This window comes from Coccidioides immitis, assembly GCF_000149335.2.
Source record: "Coccidioides immitis RS genomic scaffold supercont3.2, whole genome shotgun sequence".
NCBI classification, from domain to species: Eukaryota; Fungi; Ascomycota; class Eurotiomycetes; order Onygenales; family Onygenaceae; genus Coccidioides; species Coccidioides immitis.
The window spans coordinates 4,717,360-4,727,701 of NW_004504309.1; the positions used below are offsets into that span (position 1 = coordinate 4,717,360).

Below are 10,342 nucleotides of genomic sequence, written 5' to 3' on the forward strand. Positions count from 1 at the left end.
AATTAGTAGCATGTTTTCATTTGCATAGAAGAGATTTCTATAGAAATTCAGAGTTTTTGGAGAGATTTTTATTATCTGATCAAGAACTTTAAATAGAAACCCTTTGTCTACCATCAATATGCACTGAATTTCTATAAGTTATATATATTCTTTGTTGATTTCTTTTTTTTTCTTTGTTAGACTATGTCAAACATAAATATAGTGGACCTATAGATCAGTATTCTACAGTTAATAAACTGGTTAAGTAATTTCAGCTGCAGTTAGTTATATAGAATTGCAGATTTTTCAAACTACATTTATTAATTAGCTTGTTATGTAAATAACAGAAATCTTAACTCTATTAAGAACAAATTATTGGCACTTATCTTTCTGAAAAATCATAATACAGAAGATATAATAATAATAATAATAATAATTTATTATAGTCTTATACAGTCTGTAATCATGAAGACTACTCAAAGAGATTTTGTAAGATAGTATGTGTTAGATATATAATTTTTAAGAAATTCCAGTATGTCAAGATAATATTAGATATTCTTCCACTAAAGAAGTAAGAAAACAAGAGATTGAATAAGCATATAAATTGCTTATTGATGTAGATTCTTCATAAACATTACTAAATTCAGTTATTGCATTACAGAGATACTCAGAAATTGATGTAGTAAGTGTGGCTGATGGTCCAAATCAGCTACAGTTACCCTATCAAAATCTGAGTATTACTATATGATAGCCACCAGGGGCGGGATTTGGACCCGCGACATACAAAGTGTTACTCCATGACTGTACCACTCAGCCATGGCACCTTATGACTGCAATACAGAAGAGAAGATTATAAGTAAAGAATAACTTATTTAGAAATTCTTAGTACTACTAAGAATAGAGTATACTCAGCAGAATAAGTATATAATTACTGATTTTTATAAAAAGCTGTTAAGAAATTTGTTAAAATAGCAGAATATATTATAAGCATACTGGAGTTTAAGCAAGCTATATAATAAGTTATACTAATTAATAGCTTGAATAGACTATTCACAGAAGATCAGTAAATAATATTTATTGCTAAAAGTAGTAATTTGAACTTTAATTAACAAATAATAGTAAACTGCTATAATTTCTTTGCTTTTAACACTCTGAACATCTTTTCAAGCCTTTTATCTGTAAAAGATTTATCAATATAGACAAGGTTATTCAGATCTTATTATAGTCTGAATGAATTTACAAGATAGTTATCTGTATATATTTTATTTTTTTACTTCAGAGAAGCTAGAAGAGTAGTAATAGCAGTTAATAAGAAAAAGCAAGAAATAATTTTATATACAGCAAGAAAGCAATCAAGACTGAATTTTAATGCTATTAACTTTCAAGATTTTCTGAGAGACTTTATACAAGAGATTAATTATATATTAAGTAAAAAAAATGCAGTAATGCACTAAAGAATTCTTAGCCATATAATATTAAGAGATTTTTCTAATACAGCTAAAGAGAACTTTACCAATAAATTAGTCTGTATCAATAAAATGTATAAAGTATACAGAAAACCTAATATTATAAAAAATCACTAATATAGAGTTGTTTTATGTGAATGTGTCAAAAATATGAAGAACTACTGATATTGTAGACAAGAAAAGTAAAATATAGATCTGTAATATATATTTCTTTACAATGTATATTAAGATTGCTCTAATAATTAAAGATCTGGTAACAATTTATTAGAACTTTATATGTATCTTAGAGAAATAGTAATAATATAGTAGACTATCAAGTTTAATCTGTTACACAAAGTATTACTCAGAGATTTCAACAGTATTACTGATTAGTGCAAAATCTTGAAAATTTCTTCTTTTTCTTTTAGTTGATGTTTGTTCAATATATTCATTATTTAATTCTGATTGATTTCAATCTAAAAGCCTTCCTCAATCATCATTATTATAAGATAGAAAGCTAGAATATACTTTTTCTCTGATTATGTATTTTTTTAATATTTTTAATAATCTATAAGTAGAGTTTCTATATAGTCTATTAAAATCTTACTTTAGCAAAAGGGATAGCAGCTTCAATCTTTATAGGATAAATTAGAGAAGTTTTAAAAGCTTCTAGAATCTTTCTTAAAGCAGAGTTTTGAAGTTTCTTATACTTGTTTAGATTCTTTAGATTTTTTTATCAAATCTAAACACTATAATCAGCTACAGTGAGGTAATACAAGCTATATAAAGTTGTCTTATAGCTTGAAAAATAAGATTTTTTTCAGTATTTAAAAGTCTAATTATTTGATTAAGAACTCTTTCAGCAGCTGATATCTTGATTTTCATATGATTCTTAAAAGTAAGTGTATTGTTAAGCTAAATATCTAACTATCTCACTAGTTTTTTTGATTTGAAGACTTGATCATGTAGTGTAACTAAGTTATCTTTACTAAATAATTTAGTAAAGTGAATCAATTCAGTTTTTTCTATATTAAAATAAACCATATGAGAATCTTGTTTATTAGATATTGCTTGTAAAACTTTATCTAATATAGAGCAATTTTCTTCTATTAAGAAAGAGAAAATAACAAGTCCAGTGTTATCTATATAACTAAAAATTCTGATATCTTTAAGATCTAAATCATTATCATTCTTAAAGAGAAATATTGTATATATAGGAGAAGAGTATTAAAGAAAGAGGTGAATCTTGAGAAATTCTAATATTTAAGAATATCTTTTCTTATTGTTTTGCACCGTCAAAAATCAGTTTGATTTTTCTTGTTTGTATAAAAGAAAAAACTTATATAGTTAGTGATTTAAATAGTTGCAGATAGAGAAGACTTTTAAAAGTTTATTTAGTAAAATATAGTCAAATGCTTCTTTTATATTAATAAAAAGAGCTGAGACTACTAATTTATTAACTTTTGCAAGTGGAATATTATATAACAAACTCATTATAATATCTATAGCAGAGCATAGCTTCTTTTCTCCAAACTGATTAATATATAGTAATTTATTTTAAAAGATTTAACAAGAGAGTCTTGATGTAATAATTCTCTCTATAATGATTTTCAAGCAGTTAAGAAGAGGGATAATTTTGTAAGATTTTAATATTGAAGCTTTTCTATTTAGTTTCTTTAGAATAATTTCAGTAGCTTTTCTTCAGATTTCTGAATGGTATCTTTTTTCAAATGGTATAGACTATAGCCTGAATAATCTATCTTTAAGTACTGAATAATTTTTTTGTAAGGTAAGAGAAGATACAGTATCTGAGTCAGATATACTAATTCTAGAGCCTGAAAAAATAAAGTTCTTAATATTTATTTCTTGAAGATTAGACTATTTTCAGTCTGGAGTTTCATGATATTCATTTTAATCTATTAATGAATAAATTAGTGGTTCTCTGAAAAGAGTTTTTATAAAGATATTATATTTTTCTTTAAATAAGATAGCTTTATTTTCTATTTCATTTTAAAATTCTAGAATAGAAGTCTTTTCTACTCTTTTTTCTTTAGTATACTTTATATACTTTAAAAATCTTTTTTTCTTGAGTATTCTCCAGAAATTCATTTCAACATAACAACTTTATCTCTTTAATAGTATTGAAGTAGTTATTTCTAGTCTGTTGAAAGAACTCTAAGCTAACTTGCTTATTCTTTAGTCTTCTAAAGACTTTTATTATAGCTTGTCTCTTGATTTTTAGCTCATTATTTCATCAAGATTTAGACCTTTTAGTTATTCTCTTTTTTCGAAATGTGTTTTTCAATAAAGACTTGAATTAGATTTCTTAATTTAATTACTTCTAATTTAAGTTCTGATAAAGTATTTTCTATTGAAGTCTATTGAAACTCTTCTTTTTCTAGATTTTGAAGAAGAGATTTATTTACTTTATTTTAATTAGATTTCTGAAAGTTGTATTGATTTGAATAAAATAGATTTTCAATAAGATTTTCAGTATTTAGTTCAATACTAAATTAAATAATTTCATTAATCAGAGTCTGATTGAAGAGCTTCATTAATTCATCACTCATGTATCTTTTGAGTTAAGTTAGTGGAAAGAAGAAGATCAAATCTATAATTAATTTGAATGATAGATTTAGTCTAAAGAAAGTTTTTCTGTCTATCTTATTTATTAAATTCATATTATTCTTCTCAAGCTATTCTACTAGTTTTTCAGCTCTAACTGAATTGACTATATTTGAATTCCACCATAGATGATGAGTATTTATATCTCCAGTAATAATACAGAGTTAAAAAGCTGAGATATTTACTAGTTCTCTCTTAATAGTTCAAAGATTTGAGTTGTTCTTTAGATCTTTTTGATTATAGATATTTATCAGTTGTATAGTTTTGAACTAATTGTATTTATCTTTGATATCTATAACTAGAAGATTATTACTAGAGCATATCTCAGATTTTAAGCAGGGTTGATATCTGGACTGTTTTCTAGCAAAAATAGCTACTCTAGATCTTAACTCTTTGTTTTCAGGAAGAATGCAATAATATGTATTATGAGAGATTGTAAACTAATTATATAAGCTTATTCATGATTTCTGAAATACAATATAATCAATTTTCTTTTCAACCTCAATATCAAGATATGTATGTATTAGCTTTTCATTTCTTCCAACATTATTCTGAAGAAAAGTTAATTTTGAAGAAGTATTTGAAGTTTTATTTAATATAAATTAATAAATAGTGGTCTAACTTCAATCTTCTTTTTAGAGATTACAACATCTTCAGAATCTGTTTTGTAAGATCTTTTAGAAATAGTTTTAGTTGTGAAAAAGTTCTGTTCAGCTCTTACTAGTTTCATTAATTTACTAGTGTTTTGTGCTGAATAGTTAAATTTATTAAAGAAAATATACTCTGTACTTTTCGTTATATGATTTTCTAAGTAATTAGCATATTTTGGTGTAGAGTACATATTTTCTTTCAGTAATCTCACAAATTAAGCATTCTTGCATACTTGTTTGATATTTTTGAGCACAGATATCACATCTAGCTTCTTTTTTATAGTTTGATGCTGTATAATTATAGATTTAACAGTTAAAATATTGCACAGTACTTCTAAATCTTTTTGACTGTTTATATTTACAAACTTTAAGAGTTTGTCCAGTAATTACAACTGTTTTCAGATTTTTAGCTAATATAGTATTTTAAATATAAAAAGTAGCAGATATATATCTTTTCTGTACTTTATTTTCAGTAGAAAATAGCCAGATTGAAATTTCTTTTTAGAGAAATAAAATTCAAAGTTTTTATCTCTTGTTTTAGAAGAGATAATTCATTCTCTATATTAAAGATTTCTGTAGAGATATCATGAACTACAAAGACTTCTCAATACTTATCTTTATAAATTTTCAGACTCTCTGTATCAAAGTTCATTAAGAATATAGATATTCAAGTCTGCTTATACTTTTGAAGAAAATTAGCTGAAAAGTCTTCTATTATTATTAGAATTAGAGATTAGTCTCTAAATAACTTAGCAATTAAAGAAATAACTGGATTTTCAGTAATATTTACTTCAGGAAAGCTGTCATTTATTCTATTTCTAAAAAAGAAGACTTTCTTACTGATCTCTTCAAGGGCTTAAGAATTCATCTTGAGAACTAATCTCTTTTCTCTAAAGAGTTTTAAGCTCAGAAGACTCTTTTTTATGTCCTTTACTATTTTCTTTAGATGGAGAGAGTAAAGAAAATTTAGCTACAAATTCAGTATTTAGTCTAGTCTTTAAAGCAGAAGAGTATGATTTGAAAGTATTGTTAGATACTTTTATCAATACATCTTCTGTAGTCCTCAAAAACAAGCAGTATCTTGTTGTTCTTGAAAAGAAAAGATTTTTTTTAAATACTCAAGATATAAGTATTTAGTTCCTTTTTGCACAAGAATATGATTTTTTTTCTGAGATTCTTTAGTAAAAAGATTAAGAATTGATTTTAAATCTTGCTATTTAGATTCAGAAGAAGAATCAAAAGTAGAAGATATTTTAACTATATTTCAAGAAATATTTTCTTAAATAAGAAAACAGAAGATAATCTTTTGAAAATATTTTCTTAAAATCTTCTAAGATTTGTATTCCACTTGCTAGTTAACTTAAACTAGTTTAATTATTTTACTGAGAGCTGAAAATCTTAATATAGTAGATTTTTCTTTAATCAGAGCTACATCTATTAAATTCTAGACTAGTTTTTTAAGACAACTAGCAAACTAGATAGTTTTTCTTGAAGACTGTGATTACAGAAACAGTTCAACTATAAAAACAATTATTAAGAGAGTATGGAGCAAGAGAGCAAGCTAGTAAATCTAAAAGATATAAGTAATTATATCTCAAAAATTAGTTAGATTAATACTAGCAAGTATACTTTCTGAAGAGGAGTATCAAATTAGAAAGCTTTTTACAGAGAAGCTTTCAGAAACCAGCTGAGAATATTCTTAAATTTAGTAGTAAAGACTCACAATCAAGATGTCAGAGTCAATAATATAAAAATAAGATATATTCTGAGCAGCAAAGTAAGAAGAGCAGCTGCTTTTTTAAATGTAGCAGTACCAGAAAGCTAGTATATCTTTTATCAGATAGAAAAGATAGCAAATCTATCAAATCACTAGAAATCTAGCTTGATTTTTTTCTTAAATACTGAAAAATTAATAAAAACTGCTTTGATTTTACAGTCTTTAGTATAGCTTGTTTCTAGTTCAAAGACTTAGTTACTATAAGTATTTAAAAAGCCATTTTTCACTAATTAATTCTGATTTCTCAGCTACCAAACAGTATAAAACATACTAGTATTTAGTAAAGATTAGTCAGAATTTACAGGAATCACTTTGGCCCAGCTATACCAAGAGTATCAAGTTAATAGAGCTGATTTAGTGCTAGTACAAAGCCTGGAGAGCAAAAAATCAGATAAGAAGAGATAGAGAGATAAGATAAGAGTAGATAAGAATTTTAGCTTGCTTGGCACATCTTAATAAAATGTAAGTAAGCAGAAGTCTTGACAAGAAAGATTAAAATAAAAGAGTGTCTAGTAAGAGATTTTTCAGATAAAAAGAGTATAATAACACAATAACTAGTAGAAATATAGTAAAGAAATTTTGAAAGTTTCTTTAAAGAGTATTAAGTTTGTCTCTCAAAATTTAGATAAAAGGATTTTGTGATTGCTGAGTGATAGTGTGAGAAGTGTTACTGACAGACATGAACCTGGCACCATTTATTTTCACTTATATCTTAACAACCAGCAAGATAATTTACTTGAAAACTGGAGAGCTTCTCAAATAGCAAAATAACTTTTAAATGAATGTGGCTTCATCTAATTTGAACAAGAATTGACTGAGTTACAAAATAAGTACGTCTGATTATTGCTGGTTTGAATGGAGAATCTACTTTAATATCAAAAAATGAAATTCAATGTTCTTGCACTAGAGTTTTTAATTAATCTTTAAGATATTTCTTTACAAAAAGAATAAGCTTGAGAATAAAAATCTTTAAGTTAGAATAAACCAAGAAATTAGTCTTTATTTTAGTAGAAATTCAGAAAATATTCAGATTCTTTTAATATTTATATTAATCTACTTCTTTATTACCTTTGTGAATCAGCTTTCTATTCTTCTCTGTAAATTAAAAAATTGGTCTTTTTTTCAGAAATTTTGTAAAGCTTTATCTGTTATATAATAGTTAAGCTTTTATTTTTCTTTTATCTCAGCTTCTTTTCTAATATTAAGCTTATTTAATTTCTTTTAAGCTTGCTGCTTCTCTGCAGAGTTTCTGTAGTTTAAATATAAGAATTTTTCTTTTATATAGATAAAATAGTTCTCAAATATAAATATTGAGGTGTTCTTTTATCCTTGTCAGATACAGATTTAATTATGTCTTTTAAAGTTGTTCTTTATATATAAAGAGCTCTCTGTTAAATATTCTAAGAGAACTAAAGTCTTATTTATGCAGATAATATTCTTTCAGTTATCTAGAGTTTAATTCTTATAAGTAATAGTAAATTTTGGTCTTTTCTCTCTTATAGACTTAGTTAGGCCAGATTCTCAAATAAATTTAATATCAACAAAGCTATAATACTGCAGAATTTGCCAAAATCTGTACTTGAGTAAAATATACTAGATTTAAAATTAAGAATCTTGGTGAATTTCTTGTCAAGCAGTAGAGACTTTTGTGAAAATTGTATTTTACAAGTTAGTGTAACAATAAATCTTTAAGAGAAAATATATGTAAAAGAAAGTACACAGGATAAAAAGTCTTATATTCTCTAGTAACTACATATAACTGTAGACAAGATTGTCACTGACTTCTGGCAAAAAATTTATACAGCAGCTGTTTTTTTATATATAATTACAAGCACGTGACTTAATATTTCACTTAAGTATATGTACTCTCAACAACTTATAAGTCAAGATTTTCAGCTCTTGCAGATATTGTTTATCTATATAAAAGATTTACACATAAATTCTTTACATATTATTTTCTCTTGTAAGTCTTGATTTCTCAAGGTAGTTACTATCTTATTAAAAATCTTTATGAGTAGAAAACAAAAAAATCTCTTGAGAAAATTTTTATTGTCTCATAAGAAAAAAAGTAGTCTTGCTAGAAATATGATTTTAATACAACTCTAATAATACAACAGACCTTAATAGCATAATAATATATAGAGAGTCTCTATTGTTCTCACTAGTCTTATATTAGAAGCACTTGCTTAAAAAAGATCTTTTTCTTACTTTCTTTTTCTCTTCTTTTTTTTTCTTTTTTCTCTAGTTTATATTATCTTCATCAAAGATAAGTGAACTCTCTAAGCACTACTTTACATAAGAGGCAGTCTTGTAAAAGATCTCTAATAATCTGAGAGAATTAGTATAACTACTTTCTACTATTCTGCTTGCTTGATTACTAGATTATAAACTAGTAAGTTTACTTATTATATCTTTACTTCATATAATAATAGAGTTTTGTCTTTATGTGAGATCTAATTTACAGATGAAACTAATGCTTACTAGTAATTCATGCTAGCTTATACTTTTCTTCTCTCTACTCTTACAACTTATCTTTACTTTTCTTTTTAGAGAGAATTTTAACTTTCTTTTTCTTTATAATAGAGATATTTGAGCCTTCAGTAAGTAGTTTTAAGAAGTTAAAAAGCACTTACAACTACTAATTCTAGAGTATTACTGCTTCTCTCTTTACTTTTGTATTCGTCATTGCTTTTTTCTGCTAGTTCAAGCTATAAGTATTTTCTGCAAGCTGATATTAATTTGCGTGCTAATAAAGTTAGAGTTCTGTTATATCTTTTGCTTCTGTAATTATTATTGTGCTAGTCTTAGTCAGTAATATAAATATTCTCTATTATATTTTAGTGTATAGTTAATTTTTCTAGATTGTGGTTACTGTGTCTTCTGCTCTAGCAGAATTTGTGAGTATTATAATTTTATTAAGTCATTAAGATTATCTAGTACCTCTTTCACAAGATTAATAATAATAATTTCAGATTATCTTCACTCAGTTATCTTCAGCTGATTCCTTTACTAGATCTTTACAGACTAATTCACTAGTTCTTTCAGATCTTTTATCTTATACAGAGATACAGGCTTTATCTATTTATAAAAGAATATACTGTTGCAAGTCTATGTAAAAACCTGTACTTATTTACTGATTTGAATAATTTAAACTAGTTAGCTTTGCACAGCCAGCTCTGTAAGAGAATTCTTATAATTAGAGCTGGAGCTTAGCTATTATCAGAATAGAGGTGCTCTCTCTGCAAAGAGCATAGTAAGACTATAATAATCTAGTTTTTACAGAGTCTATCTCTACAGATATAAATTAAAGATGTAATAACTATTTATATTGTAGATATCTTGCCTGCTCTTTCCAGCAGTAAGATTATAAGTAATTATTACAGATTTTTACAGAAAAAATCAGAGACTCTTATATAATTTTTAACTTAGTTTTCTTCTTTAAAAATTAATTTAATTTAAGTATATCTTTTCTCTCTTTATTTTATTTTCTTCTTCTATTCCTTCTATCTATCTCTTTCACAAAATCAGACTTGTCTAGATTTTTACTATAAAATTTTTAAAGTAGCTTTCTCAGTAAGCAAATATTACTTGTGAGGAATCTATATCTTGTTCATATTATTATAATCTTCTCAGTACACACTCTGTATTACAGCTTGTAACTTTCTCTCTTTAAGATAATTGTCTTACAGATCTAGTACTTCTTTTCATTCTTATTTATTTTATAAACTTCATAATAATATGAGCTATTAATATCTTTACAGATCTTGTGCTTGTAAAGCAGAGATATATAGAAGATATTATAATTTACAGATCTGAAAATAGCTCTAGTCTGTAAACTTGCAAGTCTATTTTCTTTATAATTCTAT

General features: G+C 25.5%; 1 pseudogene across 1 annotated transcript; it reads right to left on the reverse strand.

The window, feature by feature from the left end:
• Positions 1 to 728: 728 nt before the first annotated feature.
• On the reverse strand, positions 729 to 803 carry CIMG_15062 (annotated as a pseudogene). Its single transcript has one exon. The product of its transcript is annotated as a tRNA-OTHER (tRNA).
• Positions 804 to 10,342: the final 9,539 nt, after the last annotated feature.